A 24132-nucleotide genomic window follows, 5' to 3' on the forward strand; every position below is an offset into this window, starting at 1 on the left:
TGAGAAATGAAGAAAACACGCCATGACAGCAGAAACCACCACCACAATGCAGTGATGCGGTTAGCGGCCTTATACCTCTTGCAGAGACTAAAATAAGATCCATACTTGAGACATAGGCTAACTAGATCAAAACATCTCTTATTTTACTCACCCCCTACAAACATAAAGCCACAATCTAAATGAGAGGTGAGGGGAGGGGATGTTGACAGGCCCGACTTGTACCAGGATGTTTACTAAATTAGACATAAACTGAGAGTGAAATGCAAAGCTCTGCAGATTCGCTCTAACTCATAAATAAGTTACAAAAAAGAAGGAAAAGAAAGAGCGTAAACAAAACTGAGAGGCAGAGAGAGCAACTGTAAGAGAAAAGGAGTGGTTTGATTGTGGGATAATGAGTTGCCATATACAAAGCTCCCTCCCACCCCGTCTCGTTTTTTTTCCCCCAGTTCCTCTTTTTATCAAGTTTTCTCTCCTTCGCTATCAGCTGGTCTTGTCTCTCTTTCAACTTTTTACCCCCCTCCTCTCTCTTCTCCACCTCCCACTCAGTTTATCCATATCTTCATCCCACAGCTTCATGCTCTCTCTCTCTCTCTCTCTCTCTCTCTCTCTCTCTCTCTTTCCGTGTCACCTCCAGTATTGCTCCGGTGGATCGTATAGTCTGGATGGATAACGGGGACACATATTTGCACTCGATGTAATCGTGCCTCCCTCCATCTGATAAATACTTTGAGCGAAGCCTGATTATTGTAGTTGGCCTCCAGTTTCAAAAGAAAAGGCAGCTGAAAGGGAGGGGGGGGGGCATGTGTTTTGAATCCAAACTTTGGATGTGTGACATCACCCTCTGTTCCCTGCCTTTCGGAGTAATGTCCGCGTCAGTCTCGTCCTGTTTGAAAGGGATTAGCTTATTCCACACAGACTTCTCTTTGGACTGGGCTGGCACAACATGCATAGTAAATCCACAAAGGCCATTCACATTGTACTGGTAGTAATAGCCTTCAGGAAAAGAAAAAAAAGTTGTGGGATAGAGAAAGAGAAGACACTATTTTCCATCCTGTACTCTTCATCTGTAGCCCCAATTATGGAATGTTTCTGGACTGCAATGAAACAGGATATTTTTAAGTAGCCGAGATGAAGTTATGCTGTCTCAGAGCCATGTTTGTTTTTTCAAAATGTGTCTGTCATCTCGTGCCAAAGTAGTTTAGCGCCATTGTTGCTCCTCACTTAGCCACTGGCTTCCGTATGACATTTAGTTTAAAACTACCTGCACCAAAAGAAGCATCATGCTTATTGAAAGTAAGAGGGCATATTCCACACTCCACGTAGATGCAACTTCCAGATAGACATATAGAGAGAGATAATTTTTGGTCTAAAAAAGGTGAATGATGCCCCTGCACTCTCCTGATCAGATTGAAATATCAAGGGAGTTGGAATGATCTGTAAGGAGGGAGGGAGGGAGGGGGGGGGTATTTTTTATGATCTGGAGTTATGGAATTGGTTCTAAAGAATGTGTTGTCATGTGACACATTGATGGCCGACGTAAGGGTGTGGAATGCCAGAAGTCCAGAAGATGGAAGCAGTTTGGTTTAATATGGGCCAAGCACTTAGCAGGGAGTCCACAAACTGCTCAAAGCTGACATTTGCATCTCCAGGAGGCAAGAAAACAGGGGATCGGCCCGCATTCAACCTCACTATCCAATACCATCCCCCAACACAAACACCGCTACTACAATCACTATATATCTATTGAACAAATTTAATTTTTATTTTCTATTGATGAAAAAAAAAAAAAACTGTTTTCAAAATTTGCTATCGATGCCCTAAAAGATACACACATCCTTTAGATTGAGAAAAAAATCTAACAGCAAAAGCTTGCCTGTCCTCCAAATGCCTCAGAAAATTGCTGATGTACTGAGCTGTTTTTTCATTGATGGGTTTAGAGTTTATTTAATAGGGGCACATTCTTGTTAAGTCACAGCGACTGATTGCTTTTATGTTCTACTGCACTGGCTTTTGTATTTCAACTTAAATAAATAAATATGTCTCTAAATAAGTGAGACACTGAGACATGCAAAGAAAACTTACCAGTCAGAAAAAAGGCCTATTTCTGTTCTGTCATAGTCAACAGAATAATGTATGGTGCATTTATTTATTTTCAAAGTATGTATAATTTATTCCAGGGAGAAAAGTGTTGAGGATTTTGTCAATTCTCAAGTCACATTTTGAGACAATTGCTTCTTTTTTGCTGACCTAATTAAATATATACGAGCAAAAACTGACAGACACAAATCTTGGCAGACCTAGAAACATCGTCTAGCACAGCTCCTACTGTCGACGGAGATTCAGAATGAAAGAGAGAGAGCGGTTATGAGTTCTTTTGACACTTGTGAAAAGCCCTCTGGTCATTTCAGAATCTCGATTTAGGAGTAATTACACCGCTTATTTATATGAAAAGCTAAACTCCAGAACTGTAAAATAGTTCTCTGCATATAACACGATCCATAAGAAATATTCTCGTATCAAATTATGCAGCACCCCATGAATGTAATATGCACTTAACATGAAATCTTTTCCTTCTTTACTGGCTCTTATCTTGTATCATTGCTTTTAATACCCTATCAATCCAGCAAATCATCAAAAAATGATATTAGACTGGTGAGTTGAGTGGTTTTAATGCCAAAATTATTGTTCTTTGATATAAACGTTGACACAGAAAAGGGGTTTTGGCAGAAATATGACTATTCTTGCTCATTTTGCACAGGACCCTTTTTATTTCAATGGCATACTGTGCATAAGAGAAGCGTGCGGTTCTTGGGATAATTGTTCTTTTCATAGTAAGAAAGGGTATATCAATTAAAAATAAATAGTCTTCGTAATTATTATTCCAACACACAGTGGTCGACCTGCCATTGAAGGAACCAAAACAAAAATCAAAAGCAAAAATCAAAGCTGTGGTAGTTACCTCCCCGTTCAATGTAAGTATTGTAGCGACATCAAACCGCCACAGTCTTTATGCTTATGCTTCAGTACTTACAAAAAACATCTACAAATGGGCTAAATGGGAAAACGCAATATTTTTATCATCAAGCTAATACAATCTTTTATAGACTCTGTGCCCAACAGTTCAGTCACAGACTTTGCATTATTAAGAAGTTGATTTTTGTTTTCATTCGCATACAATGAGTTTCATTTATACCATTGCATGTAAAATAAGGAAAAATTGAGCCAAGAAGCTAGATCTGCAAGTATGTGTTTGTAATGTTAGCATCAGGTAGCACTAGTCGCGTTCTCATCAGTATTCTGCAAGATGTTTTTGTGGCTAGTGCTGAAGAATTCAAAACATTCATATGTCAGAAGGAAACATTAGCATATTCACATTTCTTTCTCTCCATTATCTCTTTACCAATAATATCTTTCATTTTGATCTGTCCCAGTGGTACAGAGAGATCAGTTAATGTACACGTTTAGATGGGTATGTGTTCTTTATGATGTTCTTGATGTAAAGGGAGTCTTTAACCAAGCTGACCCCCACCTCTGTGTGTTCATATGAATATGAAGACATGTGAAGATGAGTCTGGTCTCATGGAGTAGCTGGTGGGAGGAGAGAAAGATGGATATATTATGGCTTTTTATTTGACAGAACAATGAACTTTTACTTCCGAGTAGCTGTGTGTGTGGCTACAGTGCAGTTATGTTTTAAAATGCATCATAATTCACTGATACAATTTAATTTTTCTGACAGTGGATTATTTACTCACACTTTTGCTCTTCTAAACATGTATGCTGTTATTTTTTTTTCTCTCTAATGAACGCAAAAAATAATTCCCACTAATAATCACCAGAGTACTGACTCGCTGCACCTGCACTCCCTCATCAACACACACTTTAAATGCCCCGTTCACCTTTCACTCCATGTCTGGTCTCATTGCAGTATACACTGTCTCCTGTCCGTCTTCCGTCCGTCATCCTGATCCAGATCGCCTGTCTTCGCGTTCACTCGTCACCTGCACAGAGAATCCACTTCATTCATCGCCAGCTAAGTCACCATCATCATCATTCTACAAGTCACCATCCTCTCACCATCATCTAGTTCCCGTTGTTCCACCACCACTCTGCTTTTAATAAACGCTGTGTGCACCTAAACCTGTCTGTCTCCTCCTGTGTTTGTTACATAAGTATTCTTTAAAGTAAGTCATTCAGATTTGGAACAACATGTGTGAGTAAATAAACGGGGAATATACATTTTTGGTGAACCATCCATTTAAGGACGTCCCATAGACCTTAGTCTGACTAGACGCCATATTTAATTTAACGTGGAGGCTGTGAGAGCACTGCACTGCATAAAGGTCTTAGATCATGTGCAAAAATCACAACTTTCAAAATGTTTGAGTTTTTGTCTACTGGAAAGTCTTTGGTCCTGTATTTCCAATATCCCACAACCCTAACTGGCATGTACCTCTGTCCCTTACAGCCTTGATTCATTCCTGTCAAACATTAAATAAGGCACTACCCTAACTAAGGTCTATTATTTCCAGTTTGTTTTAATAGTAAGTTGTGACAGTTCTCCCAGCTTCAAACTAAAGGTCAGTTTTAGCACACATCAATCTCCATTATTCTCTTCAATCAGACAACATTAGCCAGTCACGAATGTTTCAAACATAGCATCTTTCTCTTCTCATCTCAAGAGGACGCTCCTTACTCCAAAGTAAAGCTTTTAATTTCACCCACACATGGTGCGTTTACAGATTCATGAGAATTCAAATATTCCAAATAAAGTGTAGCGAATGAGGGCGGGGGCAGGCAGAACCATGAAAACACATCAGATTTATTCCCCTTGTCTTGTTTACTGGGCCACGGAACATTGGATGCAAACAGAATGCAAATTCATTTGATTGAATCAGGTGATGCAGAGGTAATTGTATTTGGAGAAATGTCCAAGACTTCTTTTTTTTTTCTTTATTATTATCAATGGGGGAGGGGGTCTTTATGAAATCCATCTTAAACAAAAGCTATCATCACTCCCAAGCCTTGTGATGCTCCTTTGTCATTTGCGGATGTGGATGCATCTTTAATTTCCTTTCAATTAAAAGTAAATATGCGGTTTTCTTTTTTCTTCCCCCCCACTATGAAATCTAAACAAGAGGAGTCAACATGAGCAGACAGGTGAAGAATATTCATTTAGTTGCTGTCTGATTCAACATGTTCAGAGTCACTGTTTTAGATGGGATATTTTCTATAAACTTCTTCCTGTCTCCCAATGATGCACATTCTATACAGTGGCTGCATCCGAAATCGCATACTTCCCTACTATATAGTAGGCAAAAAATAGTATGCAACAAAAGAAGAATGTCCAAATTCACAGTACTCATAAAAGAGTCGGCACAACGTACCCAGATGGCCTACTACTACCGATGAGATTCTGAAGTTTGCATACGATGGACACACTATCCCATGAGGCCACGGGAGAGGATTTATGAATGGCAGTGAAGCGACGTTACTGATGCTGGCAGGTCATATGATAATAACAACATGGTGAATGTAGTATGTCCGGATTACTTTCATACTACATACATTCATACTCTATAGAACATACTTTTTTAGCGGTTGTGAAGTAATTACATATTCAAAATAAGTACCTACTCTAGAGAGTACCCGATTTCGGATGCAGCCCACATGTGTGTGACCTCTTGCCAATGGCCGTGTTATCTTAAAGAGATACAAAGGTCAGTCATGGTCGAGCGCTTGGCAAATGTGCTTTGACATATGGAGCCGTGGTGCTCAAGTGAACACTGCGACTTTGAATCTGACTTGTTACATTTCCAGGTTTTATTCTTTCCTGTTTTCTCCATAATCTCCCATAATATCTCTCCCTGGAATACATAAATATATTAAGCTGGGAATAAAATGAAACCCCATCAATACTGCACACTCTGGTCATTCAGTTCCAAGCAGTGTTAGTGCTGCTGATATTTCTTTGCCTGTTGCTGTCAGTCTTAAAATCAGGCCCGATGCTGAGCGTCCATGGATGTATCTAGGACTGTTGAATCTGTTGTTTTTGATATCGGCATTAGAGCAGATCAGTCAAGTACATAATGGTGGAATTATGAATGTGTCAGTCACTCTCAATATCAGCAGTTTAAGAGCCCTCTCAGAGTCAACAACACAACAACTTCAAAAACAAACCTCTCTCTCCGCACCCCTCACTGCTCTCAATGGCTTTTAACAGTGTTCACTGGCTGCAATGAAACATAATACATGACCCTCGTGCTTGAGTAGACAAATACAGATAGATAGCAATTACGTGAACCACAATCAATAAAAAAAATTCTGCCAACTTCCCGGGCTATTTTTGCTCTTCAGATGTGCTCCCGAAAATTAGGCTTTGTGAAAATCAAAACGCTTTAAATCAAACTGTGTCTTGGGTCCGCTGTAACAAAAACAAGAAGCATATTCAATTTACTAATTTCGGACGAGGAAGGACACTAGTTCAACTTAAGTAATACCGAATAAAGGGTTTGATTGAATTTCAGTGATGTCATTACGGGGTCACATTTCAATGTGTAATATGATATAAATTTAGTTAAGGCCGCTTTCCTCCTCTGCAGGGTCTGTCCGGCTTGTGCTTTTAAGCTGCAGTGTATCTCTCAGCACGCTTGATGATGGATAGCTACAGGTCTGCCCATTGCGTTAGTGCTCATTAAAGTTTGTCCTGATGCCATTGTCATGACGACACGAAAGCTAAATAGAGGTCAGTGTCATTTTAACTACATCGCAACAAAAGAGGTACACAAATATGTGTTTGCAGCTAAGACGCCAAATTCTGTACAAGTTACGTATTCTGTACAAGTTAACTTCTGTTGCGATTTGGCTTTATTGTCAGAGAAAACTCAATTATGCATATTTTAGAAATAATATATTATCATTTATAAACAATATACATACACAAATGAATGCAGTTTTACAGTGTGTACACAAATCTGATAGGAATAGTGTTTGAAAATTTGGTGCATTTATTCACGTTTCATATCTGGGATTCCTGAGATCCTAAACCTGGTAATGTAACATTTTTTCATGGACAACATGTGAGGAATTTTATGAAGTTTGTTTTATCTGTTCTCATAAGATTTGGCCTAGTCATAAAGGGTCATTCTGACACGGTAAAGTATTTTTTGAGCCATTAAAGGGACATTGAGGGCTCTGAGACCCCAACAGAACATAGAGTTAAACCCCTGATGTGTTTAGCCAATGTCTAGACTATACAGTAATGTTTTTTTTTTAAGTTTGACCTTTAAGGTTACTAACAATGGACTACTTAAAATATTGTTTTGGAGGGGTGTATCTGATGTATTTTATCTGCTGTCTTTTTTCTCTCTCTCTATTTTTGCACAGCCCAAGGAGAGCCAACACAGCACACCTCCTTGTTCTCCTGTGTGATTTAGTTTTTTTGACCCCATGCTGTCGGAAGAATTTTGAATAACAGACTCCTGCATGCTACTTGTTTTCAGCAAGGCCTCATGTAATATGGATAGGGGTGGCACATTTATTGAAGTTTGATTTAAAGTGAGGGGCAAAAAAAGAGATCTTGTCATAAATTATTTTACTCATATCCAGCCCTGGCGATATATGTTGGATTGTTAAATAATGCATCAGCCAGCTCGTAATTAGGACAACAATAGTCGTTTACCAGTAGAAGAAAACTCAAGCCGTGTCTTCCGTTTCCCCCTTGGTTTTCAAATGAACGCAGAAGACACCTGAGTGATCTCTCTGCAACACATTTCTCCTCTCTAAATGGCAGGCAGTGTTTTAAATTCATATTTCACTCTAAATGATATAGGTTATCATTCCGCCGCTCATTATCATTTAGACACAAAATAAGCAGCAGTAATGTGCCCTGGAATGCAAGTCACCAGCCTAATGTTACTCCCAATAATATACATGCATATTTGTCTCCGTGATTATTGCCAGCCACGGCGCACATCGTTTGATTCTAATGCAATGTGACAAAATGTAAGAACACTGTAAAAGAGAGGCAAACACTCAGGAGATAGTGAATTAATTATATATCGTCTCGTTTTTTTTCGCCGCTAGATAACACCTTTGGAGGAAGTGCCCAGGTGCATTAATAACCTGACAGGACAAATGGGCAATCTCCCACGTCGAGCCATTACTGCACATTTATCAGTGACCCGCACGCTTTCCACGACTACAGTTAGAGTCCGTGGAAGTGTGTTTAGACAAAGACAAAGGCATTACCTGCATGGAAACCCCTCGTGCTATTAAAGGCTTAGCCCTGGTGATGTGAACTGGATATTAAATATCCTTTATCTTAAATTTCCCTCTCAGCCTCGGGTAAGCCGATATCTCTCCGCGCCTCACCCTCATATTGCTCTATTGCTGTAATAAATACATAGATATCAATGGTGGTAAGTTTGTCCCAGTCTGAAAAGATTACGTGCGCCCGGCCTGCTTTAATAATGTACGACGGCTTTATGTTTATGTATAAAGGAGGAGTTGTGTAAGAGAGCTCGCCGGTGAATGACCATTGTTCTGGTGACACAGCGAAGCAGTTAAGTGCACAAACGCAGGGGGTAGTGCAGGCCATCTGGTGCTCCTGAGGGAGCACGCTCACCTGTATTTGATCCCTTACTCTCGCTCTCTCTCTCACCTTCTGTCTCGCAACTTTCTTCAAGGCTTGTGCGGATGGCTCGTCGGGAGCTCCCTCCGGCTCGGTCCCCAGAGCCCGCGGGGTTGATGAAATTAACCTGCGCGTAGAGCTCTTTTCTCCCTCGCCGCCTCCGAGTTGTACCGAGACGGATAGAGAGCGACTTTAAAGAGTCGTGCTTCCATTTCCACGTCAAACCGTTCATCTCGATTTCCATTTTCCCAGCGCCGCCTCTCCGCGTGGCATTTTTAGCTCTCAAGAGCTTGTTCGCCAAAACGGGGCTTTGAAAATGACATGGAAAATGTGTTTTTCCAATATCCCACAACCCTAAGGCTGTAGATACTCATTTGTGTCAAGGATTACTCAGTAAAACAGTAACGTGTCAGGGCCTCTTCCTCCAAACCATAGGACTTTATCCATCCACGTTAAATCATCCCTCTCCAAATACTCACACCCTTTTACATCACCCCTAACCGGCCTGACAGGGAGCAATAAATCTGATGTGCACACTAGCTTTAACCAACTCCTGTACGATAAGGTTTACAAATGCTACGGCATCCATTACACAAACGCAGGGGTGAGTCGCTAGAAATACGAGGAACCGGCTCATAACTCTCTTATTATGAATAGCCCCAAACGAAAGGTCATGGTCATGACAACCATGTGATGGATGTCACCAGTGCCCAATTAAATCTCTCTACAAAAAAAGGCGCCTCCCAGCGCTCCAGTCCCTTATTAAATATGAAACTGCTAAATCAACAGTCAGAGGCATGGGTGCTGTTTTCTCATCTTCTTTTGGACAAGTGCTGGCCCAGCTGTGAATTATTCATGCTGTTGATAAGAGGGTCAATAACATAACAAATCCTCCTTATTAATGTTAGTAGCGAAGCCCAAAGGTCAGTCCGTAACTTTTCCGATGTTTCGACTTTTCGTTTCTAGACAAACACAGAAAGCAACGGTGTAAATCTGTGTTTGTTGGCAAGCAAATATTAGCCGAGCAGCAGCAAAAAGCTTTTGATTCATAACTGCCTCCATCGTTTCTATCTGCTTCCCCTGTGTCTCTCATGTGATGTGTGTCTATCACCGTTTCCGTTTGCTTTACGGGTATCTGGCCTCCACGCAGTCTACGTTATCCTCTTGAAACAAAGGAGAGAGGAGTAGCATACGAGATGAACGCTTGAAGTGAGGTGCGGACAGCTGTTGCACGCTACCTGAAATGCCAAGGCACGGGGTTACATCGAAAGCTTGTTAGTCTCTCTGCTTGACCACATAAAACTAAGATGAATGTGCACCATAAGATGTGTTTCTTTCTTTCATTTGGCTGAGCCAACATCTTTTTGCTTCGTATAGGCAGCACGGGAATATAGATGATGATAATAATAATAATGTCATTTTGGACCGGAATCTCTGTCATTACCTGCTGTAAAGTGCTTCTAATTGATATCTCTGGAGAGATAATGATTGCAATGCCCTCCAGGAAGATATTATTACAATATTAACCTTTGTATATACTTTTATGCAGAGAACTCTGGAACATTAAGTGATCTGTAAATCTTACTTGTGCACTAATGCCGCTGTGGAAGAATGGCGTTTTGGAGGCGTGCCCTTTCGCTGATTAACTATGTCCAGGGTTTTGGTCACTGTGTAGAAATGGATGATGGGGTGAAGCCATTTTGCAGACTGAGAAAAGGTTTTTGACTGAAGGACTACCAAGATTTTGTTTGTCCTCCTGCCAGATGGGCTTAGAGAGGTGGACACCCCGTGGACAGGGGCGGTCAGTCCAGAAGTATATGTGAAAAAGATGCTATTTTTGGACAACACTGTCGCCCCGCAGATAATTGGGACCCGCCGCGGTCGCCCGTTCCTGCTCTTTGGCAGTGGATCGGCCTGACATTGTATCAGCAGTGGCTGGCAGCATTCTGACAACACAGGACAAACACTAGGGGAATGTTGCGGAATGGCACACTGCGAAGAGGGAAGCACCGCAGATGCAGCCGAGAGGAGAGCAGTTACAGCAGACTGTTTATGTATTTACTGATATTGCACTGTAAAAAACATACACGCAGATTTAATGATTAAGAAGCAGAAACACACTCGCCAGAGAGATTCTTTTGCACTGCCACAGAGAACAACTACATATTTTCAGTTGACATACTGCAAATGAAAACAAATTAATTCAGGGAATGCTGAGAGTGTCTACAGAGAGAGAGAGAGAGAGAGAAACTGGATGGTGGTGGCAGCATAGACAATGATTTAAACCCATGACATTGAAAACGCATCCAAAATTGTATCTGTAGGTTTGGGAGACTCAGGATGCAGGAAGTAATTGTAAACACATACTAGGTGACCTTTGCTCATGGCTGTCTGGTGGGCTTCTGTGGCAAAAAAGATAAGAAAATAGTCCTGCAGTACTGCCTCTGGCCTCTAGAAAGCGCACTACTGTTGTAACCCTCCACAGCACATAATGCAAGCTCATACTAAATACTTTATGAAGTGATATATAAATATATACACTACTGCTCAAAAGTTTGGAGTCAGTAAGATTTTTTTTTAAGAAATTAATACTTTTGTTCAGCAAGTGCAGATTAAATTGATCAAAAGTGACTAAATATATTTATACTGTTATACATTTGAACTTACTATTAATCAAATAATCCAAAGTTTCCAAAAATATTAATCAGCACAACTTTTTCAACATTGGTGAAAATAATAAATGTTTATTTTTTTAAGCAGCAAATCAGCATATTAGTATGATTTCTGAAAATTCAGCTTTGATCACAGCAATACATTTATTTGATTAATAAATTCATTAATTAATTAATTGATTAATAAACTTCTTTTAAAAACATTAAATAATCTTACTAACTTCAAACTTTTGAAAATGTTCACATCTATCTATCTATCTATCTATCTATCTATCTATCTATCTATCTATCCATCCATCCATCCATCCATCCATCCATCCATCCATCCATCCATCCATCCATCCATCCATCCATCCATCCATCCATCCATCCATCCATCCATCCATCCATCCATCCATCCATCCATCGTATATATATATATATATATATTCAAAAGTTTGAAGTCAGTGAGATTATTTAATTAATGTTTTTATTATTATTTATTCATTTCATAAATGTCTTTACTGTCTTTTTATCAACTTAATGTTCCTTTGGTAAATAAAATTATTATTATTATTTTTTTTAATCTTGCTTTAAAGCAGCTAAAACGGTTTTCAGCATTGATAATAATAAGAAATTATCTTAGAATGATAAATAAAATATATTACAACAGAAACCAGTTCATTTAAATTGTAATAATATTGTAACACTGTATTTCTGTTTTTACAATGAAATATATATATATCAATCAATCATGACAAGGTGGGGAGAACAAACAGCTCCAATGCATTGTCTTTTCTTTTGTGTCCAATTAAGTTTTACACACACACAACCAGTCAAAAGTTTGGAAACATTAAGTTTTTTTTGTGTGTGTGTGTGTGTGTGTGTGTGTGTGTGTGTGTGTGTGTGTGTGTGTGTGTGTGTGTGTGTGTGTGTGTGTGTGCGTGTGCGCGTGTGTGTGTGTGTGTAAAACTTAATTGTACATAAAAGAAAAGCCAATGCATTGGAGCTGTTTGTCCTCCCCACCCTGTCACCCTTTTTTTAGATTTCATTGTCCAAGGCTTGTTGATGACCTAGAAAGATTCCTCCCTGCCGCTTAAATTAGTTGTTTCATACTTTTGTCACAAAGTCTGCGGTTTTCAAAGATGATGTACATAACTGTTGGGAGATAATTCGCTGATAATTTGACAAGTTGCTACCACACTGATGTGTCGTGGTGTATTTTCTTTACAAAACATTGCATTCCTCTTTTTATTCTCACTCTTGCTATTGTTCTCCACAGCTCCTGAGCTGACATTAACCCACTAAAGCAGGCCTTTGTTCTGGGTAACTGGAGAGCATTGCTAAGTGTACGCAGAGGTTGGTGTGACTGAACCACTTGTGCGGTGTGGCCGTGCCTTGCACTTTACGCTCGGCGTGATCCACAACAATAGCACATAATAGTAAAAGAGACCAGAACAGATAGGGCACTGATGGTGGGGAGAGATAGCAGGTGGCGTATTGGATATTTACAGTGATTTCTTCCTTTGGAGTTTATTTACATTATTTTTTAAAGCTAGATTTGTTTCTGTATTAAAGAAAAGACAATTAGATTATGTATTCATTTATTAAATTAATGACTGGAGTATTTGCAGTGAATTGAATGATCTCAATTTGTTAAAAAAAAAAAAGCTGACCTGGGAATTTATTCTTACTTGAAGAAACTTTTTGGTGTTAAAAGTCCATGTGAACCGTCACATGGTACAGTATATTTAGTTAAGCTGTCGCAGTGCCGCAAATGATTTGCAGTTTTACTGTACACAGCGTTGGGTGCATGCAAGCCACACACAACTTAATGCAGCAATCGTGGTCGTATCCCAGCACCTCACCATAATCTGACCATTAAACAGTAAGTGGGGGAGCAAGGAGGAGAAGACCGAAGAGGTACGCATGTCCGGTGGAAGTCATTGATGGTCTGCAAGGTTCTAATTATGTGCTAATAGCCACTGAGGAGGTCATTTGGAGCCATTAGCAAGCGCCTGTAGGTAGTTAACGGCCCACAGCATAACCCAGGCTCCTTAATGCTCCCACGGAGGCCGTTAGTTCACTGTCACCAAACGGCAGACGCCTCATTACCATGATTAGAAACCAATTGATAGGTAATAGTAAAATATGATGGCTCCCTTTCACAGAAATATGGACCTTAAAGAGGAGGCAACTCTGTTTGAGCTGGGGCGAGTGTGATGAGTACATGCTAAGGGGTTTTGTTCATCATTTTCAGTGTGCAGTAAAAAAAAAGTAGTAATTCTGGAGTGGTTTAAGTTGAGTCTTGTGAGTCAACGTTCAGTCTTTTGCTTTTCCGAGTCTCAAGACTAAGCTTAAGAGAAGCCAAAGTTATAATGAAGCAACTAAGACATTGATTAGCCAGCTATTTTTCCCCAATGCTAATGTCGTTGTGTTGTAGCTCCTCTTGTGAAGCAAACTCTCACACAGTGGCTTCTTTTAGTAAGAGATATAAGAGTGATGGATTCTCAAAACGGCCTGGATATTTTAAGCATGTAATCATTATTAAATCTCTTATGCTCAACATTGTTAGTAATCAATTTGAGTCAGATGTTTTCATTTAGATATATTTTGTCTCCTCCAGTCAGACATTGATTCAGATGATTTAAATTAGCATTGGTCCAGTTATCAGTCATAGACATTATACACTTCTCTCAGTTCATCAACGGCGGGTGGGATTTTGGAGAAGCGTTCAGATGCATTATCTAAACTGTGGCCTGAAGAATATGGAGAACGTACAAACGTATAGTCTCATCAGATGCTGAAAACTTAGAAGTCAGCTCTAAATATTTGCTTCTGTAATATTTGACTAAATCATCGTCAGACTTGTACTGTAGATCCGCCACACATGTATTCCACTCCCCGATGAAGAGAAAGGGAAACAGTAATGGAGTTGAGAGAGCTTCGCAGAGGGCTCACATAAGGGACCAATGTATCAGATCCTGATGAGAGGATATGGAGTAAATACGCCATAGAGTGTGTTTGTTATGCTAGTGCGCCTAGTTAGCCGATGTCATACTTTAAAGAGTAATTGATGTGATTCTTAAGTGCAATTTTAAAAGTTTAGAGTCACAGAAGGTTCAGAAAATCAGATTGTTTGAAATTGTGCTCACTCGCTTCTCATTAAATCAGTCACTGTGATACTTTGAGAACATTTCTTCATCAAAGACCTGGAACAGATTATGCTCAGAGAAACTCAATTTAAAAAGTAATGTAGCCCCCCTCCCCTCCTTCCATATGAGAAAACCATTCTGGTGTGTTTGTATGTAGATATAAACTAGGCACAGCATTAAACCATCAGACTGCTCCTGGATAAAATGCTTATGCAGTCATTTATTTACTCTGTCTTAAAGTGACACTCGCCCCACATCTCTCTCTCTCTCTCTCTCTCTCTCTCTCTCTCTCTCTCTCTCTCTCTCTCTTTGTGGCTGATTAGGAGCACATCACTTCCTTGGTCATTGCTCCCTTGAATTAATTTGATAAACTTGTGAATTATCTGGACATCTGCTAAAAGATGCTAAATAGCTGCTTTCAGAGGCCAAGTAGATGGAGAGAACTAACATCTTCATAGTTTTTTGTCCTTTTCTGAACACTGGCATGTCTGTTTTAGAGGCCATACTGTCTTGGACAGATACCAGTCGCAGTGCTGATAGGCTCGTACTTAAATTCCTGTCAGAAAGAATTTTGGAGAAACTATCATACCCAGCCATGACTGTTTTATCTTTCCATGTAACTGTTCAAACCTTGAGTCATTTTTTTTTTTCTCCTGTGGCTGACACTTTGTTAGCGGTTATGAGCGTGTATTGAAAATAAAATGTGCAATGTTTGCATGCACTTTGATGTCTTGAAATATTTACACTGGACGTGTGTGGTCTTGGTCTAATAGTATAAACAAACTCTGTGGGTTACTCTCTGAGTAGTGTATTACCCACAACAGCTTTTTCAGTGTCGCAAAAATAACTAGTCCAGCTTTAGTGACGCCGAAATGCAAAATGAGCAGCCCACAAATCTCAGCTTTACTCCAGGAAATATCAGTATTATATCACTATATAAGTGAATTGACTGACTGTGTGTATGGGTACTGTCCTGGAGTGTGATTTAAAGCTATTTAAAACAATATTCTTCATTATTTCCTAAGATATGCAGTTTTCATTACCTCATATTAATTGAGAATCTACATGGATTTTTTTTGGTACTTTAAAATTCATTTGTCACACCAAAGGAACATGTAAAATGAACTAGTGAAAGAAAGAAAAAAAGATTCAAATGGTGAAAAAGATTTAGTCTAGATACAGGCAGAGCACTTAAAATATAGGCTACACTTTATTTTAAGCATCCACATATTTTAATTAAATAAAAAAATCTCATGAACATGTTTTATGTGTTTGAGATATATATATATACACGTGTGTGTAGGCAACCAGTAAACAGGTTGCCTATTGTTAAATACGCAAACATATTAAGAAACATTAAACCACAGTTCACTACATTTGATTAACTAAAATCTTTATCTTTCAATCTTTCAGGAAAAAAAAAAAAAAAAATGAAACGATGCCTTGAGTCCTCCCTCCTCCCCTAGTGCACCTGTTGCTCGCGGGCAGTGTGGAGTCACGTGACTTGAGCCGTCAGGATCTTTCGACCTTTTGATTCCTGATTCAAGTTGATATTTGCGGAGACAAAATGATCAATCTCGAATGCTGCCCTTCCAAACACACCAGACAACGTGACAATTTTACCTCATTCTCTTCCTTTTCCACCAAAATCCATAAAATGGATAGCAGACAAACCGAACGCATACACATTTGTTTGTTAGCGTAAAAGCCACAGAGAAGTAAACAGACAAGAAACACAGACGAGCGATTCACTTTAACAACAATACAGCTGCTCTACTTTATCCGCAACAAATTTCTTCAACTTAATTTAACCCCAAGCACTTAAAAATAAACGTTAAATAGACACACTCGTTTGTGCAGCAGATCTCTGCCCTATATTGTTAGGAAAGTGCATGTTGAAGTCCATATGGCAACTTCCTTTTGACCTGCTTTCCCGTCCTCGTCGTGTATTGTCAGGCCTGTCACCGATAAAGAATCACTTGACTTGCTATAACAAGTTCAAAAGAAACAGAGAATCCATGAAGAATTGAGTAAAGGAACACCCCTACTGCTTTCGCTATCATTCCCATAGAGATAGTGATATTATTGATGGGATGGTTATGCTAATTTCTTTAGAGGCACAACTTTTATTTTGGAATTTGTTCAAAAAGGAATTTCATACACATCAGACTGGAAAATGCGGGCTGAATTCCTGAGCGTTTAAGGGGCAGCATGGGAATCTGATTTTCATAGTGAATAATGAATGTGCTATCTTTTAAAACGTGTGTTTTGTCTGGAAAGAAAATAAAGAGAAGGCGAGCCTTTGCCTTTGGGATTTAATAACGATTAATGCTCCTTTGAACGCACTAAATATCACAAACACACAACTGTGTAGTGAAGCAACAAGAGAAAGAGGAAAACCTTCCTCTTTACAACTTGTCACATGATAAAACGCTTCTCTGGATCCCGTTAGGAGCATTAAGGCTTTTGTCCTGACTGTGTAAATATGCCGTTTCATTAGATGTCACCAGGTCCTAATACAGAAGTCATTCATAATCAGTCTTGATTTGATTTTTTCTAATTAGAAAGGTCCTGGTGTAAAAATAACTGCGTGATGATAACAAACACAAATACATACAAATATGAATATATTAATTATATTCCTATTATAGGCCTATTTTAATATATCGTTTTTTTTTTTATTATTATTATTTTTTTTTTTTTTTTTTTCCATGTGTGCACGACATTATGTGTTCCGTGGAAAATAAAACTGTAAAGTTAAGTAAAGGATTTTTTTTATTTTTTATTATTATTATTATTATTATTATTATTAGGCTATTATAAGCACCTGCTCCCCCTTCATTCTTTTCATTTACCCGATATCAGAATCAATATAATCAATAGGCCTATAATATTCGATCGATAATCAATCAATCAATCCATCTATTCTCTCATCCTTGTCCTTTTCTCCAAAGTCACGCGTACTCGCATTCCTGGGAATTATTTTATTATTAACCTATTATTATTATTATTATTATTATTATTATTACCAAAGCCTCCCATAATTGCAACATAATCATTATATAATCCCACAACAAAGAGTTTATTGAAACAGTAGCTTTTTTGTCAACTGCCGGGACACTGAATGTACAATTGCGTTATTCTGCGTCTCAGTCCTCGCGTAAAAGCAACGTCGGCCTGAGCGCTGAAGTTCAGCCCCAAAAAAAGTTTCATGTCCTCGCCGAAGTACCTTTTCAGAGGACCTTCTCCCACGTCTCTGAGCGCGTGTCTCGACCGCTGTCTGGACCCCTTTTCCTCTTTCTGTGATGAAGAGGGAGGTTGTTGGTTAGGCTACGCGCCCCGCTGAGTGGCAATTTCATCTCATATTTACAAACTGATAAGCTTTCTCGTGCATTTGTTTTAAATATGCGCTCCTGTGTGACGCGTTAGCATATAAGAGTGGAAAAAAAAGCGCTTCCCGTCTTGGCCGGTCTCTGTTTGTGTGCATGTATGTGTGTGTGTGTGATTGTGTGCAACATAACCGGCTTATTTACATTAAATACGCCACAAGGTTACAGTGCAGATGAGCGTCATTTTATCACTCATTACTTCTCTCTTATACTGACTGATGCTCGCTCTCTCCGCTCATCTCACTGGACTTTTTTCTCGAGGATACAAGACTTCAGATACTTTCCCCAAAAGGTAAGCACATTTATTTTTCAATTGTAGCTATTTGTAGCTAGTGTTTATCCACGGTGTTATTTAAACGGCGACAGGCATCAAAGCCAATTACGCCTCGTCTGAATAACGGGACTGACAATGTGAGTGAGGATAGACAGATTTTAATAATTGTTCACGGGGAAGTCAAGGTCAATAAGATGATCCGATGGAGTGAAATTTGCTTTTGAGTCTCTTCGCGTGGGGAAAATAGACGACTCGGGATGATATTCCGTGCACCGGGGCTGTTTTATCAAGGGTTCAAGCTTTTAGTCCCATCAAATGCCGCAAGACTCTCTCCGCTCTCTGTGAATGGACGACAATGGAGTGCCTTTTTAACGGTACAATGCTTTTCACCGTCCAGATAGGGGGAGTCCGAACGGACAGATGAGGGGAAATGTCTTGTGATGCTAGCCGATCGCTATCAATGAACGCGTTTATATTGAGATTAAACTCAAAGGCGCTTTTTCATCACTCGGGATGCGCGAGGAACAGTTGGGAAACGGATTCGCGAGAGGACGATCATAACAGGTCCGAAGCACGCGCGCGTGTGTGTGTTTGTGTAGACTATATACTTTAACCCCATCAGCAGTATAAGAAAATGATCAGCTCAATTACGTGGACATGCTTTATTATTTAATGAAGACATTCTTTCGCAACGCGTCTTGACGTCCGGATGAATTTAAAGGTAAGAAGTGGTTAGATCAGTAGTGGATTCGCGGGTGGTTTTCGCTCGATCCGCTTTCTAAAAGTCAGTTTGTGCTAATGATGTGTGTGTTATTATATTTCTCTATTTGATTGAAATACATGCTATGTTAATTGTCTAAAACGTTGTCGCGCCGGATAATAAAACGGCTTCTTATCGAAAGCGTTGCTGGAAGCCATTGCACGCGCTTAGATGAACTTGTTCCAAAGGAAAAACACGCCGTTGTATCTTATATTTGGCTCTTATAAGGATAACTTTATTAATTAAGTGTAAAGACACATCGTGCATTATTACTGTAAGGTGGATAGAAGCTTTCCAGGGATGCGCACCAGATTCGCTCGTGCTGGCCAGGCAGAGATATGGAGCTGTAAGAAAGTTTCCTCAAATCTCTGCTCAAACTTTCTCACTTCAGCCCCAAGGGTTTTGCGTTTAGGATTTCAGCTGAAGTGAACACAGATCGGTTGGAGAATTAGGATCAAAGTTACCCGGTGCATGCCATGTGTCAAAACTTGTGAGATGGAAGAGCCGGTGAGACCTGCCATTTTGTGCTGTGATCGACCTCTTATGAACAGAAGCCTTATGATGGCATTCAACAACTGAGGGCTAAATGTCATATCAGACTTAAAAACCTTTTTATCTGCGGGAAAAAAAACACGCACATCTCCCCTGGAAATGGAGATTTGAACGACTGTTGCGAAGATTGTCGCTTGGGGAAATGATGTATTACGGAGGAAAAAAGAACAAGAAAGTTGCATGAATTGGAGATTAGGATAGGAATGCGCGCGGGAGTGCGGGAATAATTGAAGAACAGATAAAATGTTGTATGTTGGCATGATTGTGAGCTGCGTTTCGACACACAATAAAATCATTCAGCTCATTGTTTTACGCATATTTTGATACTTCACAAATTCTAACATTGCCAGGGTCAGAGTTATAATAGGACACATTGCATCAGGCATCTATTGCGTGCACTTCAGGTGCTTAATTCTTTATGAAAGGTCTTTATAAATCTAGCAAAATTGATTTGCTGTCTCATGCCTTCAGATCCAGGTGCAGATTTCTCATGTCACTTTATATGAGATGACCCAGAACTTTTACTTATGGAAAAGAATATTAAACACACACAACCACACACACACACACACACACACACACACACACGCATACACACACACACACACACACACACAGTCAGCTACTTTTAGTTTGTAAGCATCTTTCATTATGTTGAAATGAGATAACTGTTTTTTCCTCAGGTTCATTGTTCATGGAAAGGGACAAATAGCAGGCGGCACAGATGTACCGTCATTGTTTAACGGATATTATGTCTGTAATAGTGTCTGGGCGTAGACATTTTTGTCAGCTCTTTTCATTTTTCTGATTTGAAATGACGTTGTGATGTAGGCAAGTCACACGTTCTTTTCAGAATCCCACACAATTCATTTGAAAGGCCAGCATTAACATGACCACAAATATAGCCTTGTAAGCCCCTTTATGAATTAAAATAAATTAATCAATAAACAGTAAGCTGGATTAATGTGGACAGTGAGAAAAAAATAGACATGCATAGTGTGTGTTTACAATTGATAGGCTATCCGAATTAAGGTTATTGTACTGAGTGAAATGCTTGATTTATTTAACAGCAAGCTTTAATTGTTTTTCATTATAGGCTAATATAAAAATGGTTTCTAGAGTTTGATGCTATAATGCATGTTGTTTTAAAAATACTTGACTAATTAGCAAAATAATAAAAATAGCTGCAGCACGGGATACCCACAGTCGTAGAGGTGTTGATGGTGCAATTTTTGCTTATTGCTGCTGTTTTTTTATTTATTTATTATTAATTAATTATTATTTTTTTGTGGTCTTAAATGCATTATCAGCTAAAAAAAAGTATATCATGCTCACTTAGAATTTATCATCTATGAGACAATTTTCTGCGGGGGGGGATATCAAACTCGTTTAAATGCAGTGAGAGAGAGGGTGTTATGAAGACTCTTGTGAATACACTCTGCCAGTGCAACTGATAGCAGTTCGATGGGGCTAAACAGACCAAGCCAATCCTGTCAAAATGTCTCCTCCCTGGTGTGTACGCTCTCATTTACATATGCGTCTTGCACTCATTCGGCAGGGAAAGTGTGTGTTGTGTGGCAGAACTTGGCAGCGCTCGAGAGCGTTAGTGTGTCCCTAGGTCTGCATGCTCGCCGCCGCCGTCACCAGTAAACCCCGGTGTGTGGAAGTGCACCTCACCAGGGCAGTGCCAACGGGCAGGAGAGACGAGCCCTCTCTCTCTTTCTCTCTCTCTGTCTCCAGGCCTGTCAGTCTCCAGCTTAGCCGGCTGGATCTGTGCTTGAGCCTTGGAGACTTGATCAAACAGCCATTCCACACTTAAATGCCTCCCCGCTCCTTTTAATTGGAGGAAATTGTCTTCCAGATGCCCGGGCCCTAGCCAGGCAACTCAGGGGGGACGGTATGGCAGGCAAGGCCGTGGCGTTTAGGTATTAATTGATATGTGATGTGGAGACACCGACCTCGCTCCTCCACCCCGTCGTCGCCCTCATTCCCTTCCTCTCCTGCTCCGAAGTCTCAGGCCTCTCCCATCATGGCAGTAGAATCCCTAAACGCCAGGAGTGTCATGTTTATTTGTTGGGGGCGTTTACGTGATGCTGTTGGCTTGACAAAGTAATGTTAGTGACCTTTATTAGGAAGGTTATGTTAACTTCTTTTTGTGGATGACATTTAAAAAAAAAATACAAGTACCCTCTTAAAAATAAAGGTTCTGTATTGGCATTGATGGTTCCATAAATAACTTTTAACATTAATGTAACCTTTCCATTGTACAAAAGTTATTTATAGTGGTCTTTAGATTTATTAAAATATTATTTACACTGAGAAATTATTTCCAAACATCCACATTTTCAGGATAATGTTAAGGGTGTGGTTCAGTACCAATCACTGTAGAATCCACCATCCTCTGAAAGTACATTTAGAAAAAGAGTGCCTCACATTACTCCTATGCCTGTCCTCTCCAATTGATTAAGCGCATAATTCCCTGTCATTCAATATTCGCCTGTGTACAGGCGAAGACACAGTTCAGCATGTCACTTTACGTAATATAAATGGGAATGTTCGGTTACTGACAGATGTCAACTTTTGTATTTAACAAATAATTATAGTGGAATAAGGACATTTCGTTATGCACATGTCACTTATAAATGAGTGATGATTTCTAAGGCTTTTCGTAGTCATTCGAGACAGAGAGAGATAGAGAGGGGAGAGGGTAGAGGAGTGGAAGTTTTTGAGCGGGCTAATCACAGACGTCAGTCAGTGTGTGATCTAAGAATAAAGAGTGCCCTGACAGATGAGGTGGTGACGGATGATCTTGTCTCCACTGCCTCATGCCAGGGTGCCACCAGAAGGAGCGTCTGTCTGTCTACGGAGCGCGAGAGAGAGAGAGAGAGAGAGAGAGAGAGAGAGAGAGAGGGTCCTTGCTCTACTCCACCCTGGGGCACTTTCCATGAGGAAAATATATAGATAGACTAATGGCGCTGCAATGAATATCGAGCATTAGAAGGGAAGCATACGTTACAGTTAAAGTTAGCCCATGCGGAGATGACAGAGCCGAACAGATGTGTGCAGATGTTTTGTATCCCTCTAAATATTTCCCCCCCTTTCTCATAATTCTCTCCTGTGGGGAGAGGGAATGGGTGGACAAAATTCAGCCCTCCAACACCACACACATGCTCACACTCTCACACATCTCAGAGAGAGAGAGAGAGAGAGAGAGAGAGAGAGAGAGAGTAAAGAAAGGCTGTGGGACATTTGGTCATTATGGAGAGTGTTGAATCGGTCAGGTTTACACAGCCTTGGGAGACATGGTCAGCCTTCGGCTACGGCCTTACTCCTTTTCCAGAAATGGGACACCTATTTAGCTGTCCACACCCAAACTTTTTTTTTTTTTTTTTTTTTTGGGATAATTGCTGAAAAATTAAGCTAACTTTTTATTACAAACAAACAAGTAATTCCCATGTGCTATATGGCACCGTCTAACATGACGACGGGCTTTTCAGTTGGTGAGAAGCACAAAATTACAGCCATGTCATCTCAGTAGACAGGGGCTTTGCACAAACAAGCGACTTCCTGTCAATCACTGGCCTTAAGCACATGCTATTATGTTGTTTTGCATTCTAATCCGAGCTCTTAAAATAGTGGTAAATATTTGCAGTGCTGCAAAGGCACCAAAAATAGTCGCAGATAATTCTGACGGCTGGGTGGTCCGCCGTTAGAGCGTAGGGCATCTCTGTTACAAGATGTCTCCAGATAATTGGGGGAGTTTAACAACGCCTACCCTTGAACTGTTTCCAGGTCGTGACCCCAACGGGTGCACCATCCACCCCGAGTGTGAGGGATGGCAGCCCCCTGGAGGGCAGCCTGGTTAAAATGGACGCCACTGAGAAGTAAAGAGGGACCCTGCACCTTTAATTATGATCAAGAGGTTTTCTCCAAAGGACGGAGGCGTAGCAGTTATGTTGCCTCGTAAATCTGCCTCAGATGCAGTATATTGTGTTGAACTATTACGGTACACTATTATACTGCATATTCAACTGGCTCTTCAGGACCTGATTTGCATAATTGGATCTTTAATGAAACTTGCCTTGTGGAACAAAAAAGGGAAAAAAAATGAGGAGAGAGATGAAAAAATACATTATAGTATTATAGGCAAACCCCAGCGAGTATTTGTGGTGGGAAGTTGTCTAAAAAAAAATAATACAAAAACGAGAGAGAACATGGAAAAAAAGGAGCCTGTTTAAAGCAGCGCATGAGCAGTGAAGTGACCTACGTTATGTACATCCCGTCACTTACCAGGACAGGCACGCACACATACATCACTGGCGGGGCTACAAATAGGATGAGAAGTACCTCTGAAAGCTATACATACTCAGCCAGGTCTCAGGGGTTATTACTACAATAGCTGGATTTCTTTAGCCTGAGGGATTTTCGCTTCTCTGTCGGCACTCATTCCCTCCACTTGTTACTCAGGGAAGATGGGTCCTTTGTAGGGAAGCCCAAGCCGCTCGCATGTTGGAATTCCTCCGCTGCAAATATTTTGACAATTCCCAGTCAGATCTGCGCGGACTGAGTTTCTCTTTCGCCCCCTCCACTATGGGTGCCGTATCAAAAGCTCAAAACTTAGTTTTTAATCTCTGTAGCTTTGTGTGCATAATCACCGCAACGATTTTACACAGATATATTTATGTGTTTCCAGACACTCTATAATCCATAACATCTGTT

General features: G+C 40.1%; 1 protein-coding gene and 2 long non-coding RNA genes across 8 annotated transcripts in view; 2 read left to right on the forward strand and 1 right to left on the reverse strand.

Annotated features, from left to right (window-relative positions):
* LOC311079285 overlaps window positions 1–4057 on the forward strand; it is a 93568-nt gene extending 89511 nt beyond the window's left edge. Inside the window, exon 3 of the long non-coding RNA XR_014605383.1 lies at window positions 3929–4057. This is a non-coding gene — a long non-coding RNA (uncharacterized lncRNA). The remainder of the gene's footprint in view (window positions 1–3928) is intronic.
* LOC311079284 lies at window positions 1746–17935 on the reverse strand. Its single transcript, XR_014605382.1, has 3 exons — window positions 17668–17935; window positions 3900–4001; window positions 1746–3588 (listed from the first exon to the last, which is right to left on the reverse strand). It is a non-coding gene; the product is annotated as an uncharacterized lncRNA (long non-coding RNA).
* A 21-nt stretch (window positions 17936–17956) lies between these two features.
* The window catches only part of znf536 (zinc finger protein 536), a 192638-nt gene continuing 186462 nt past the window's right edge, over window positions 17957–24132 (forward strand). For 2 of the 6 annotated variants that reach the window (XR_014605380.1, XM_084108545.1), the window contains exon 1: window positions 17986–18119. The gene's annotated coding sequence lies outside the window, so the exon portion shown is untranslated. Of the gene's footprint in view, window positions 18120–18238; window positions 18476–24132 lie in introns of those variants that run through there. The other 4 variants (XM_084108544.1, XM_084108541.1, XR_014605381.1 and 1 more) reach the window with 4 other exon arrangements.

The sequence above is a fragment of the Abramis brama genome (assembly GCF_963993115.1).
Source record: "Abramis brama genome assembly, chromosome: 3".
NCBI classification, from domain to species: Eukaryota; Metazoa; Chordata; class Actinopteri; order Cypriniformes; family Leuciscidae; genus Abramis; species Abramis brama.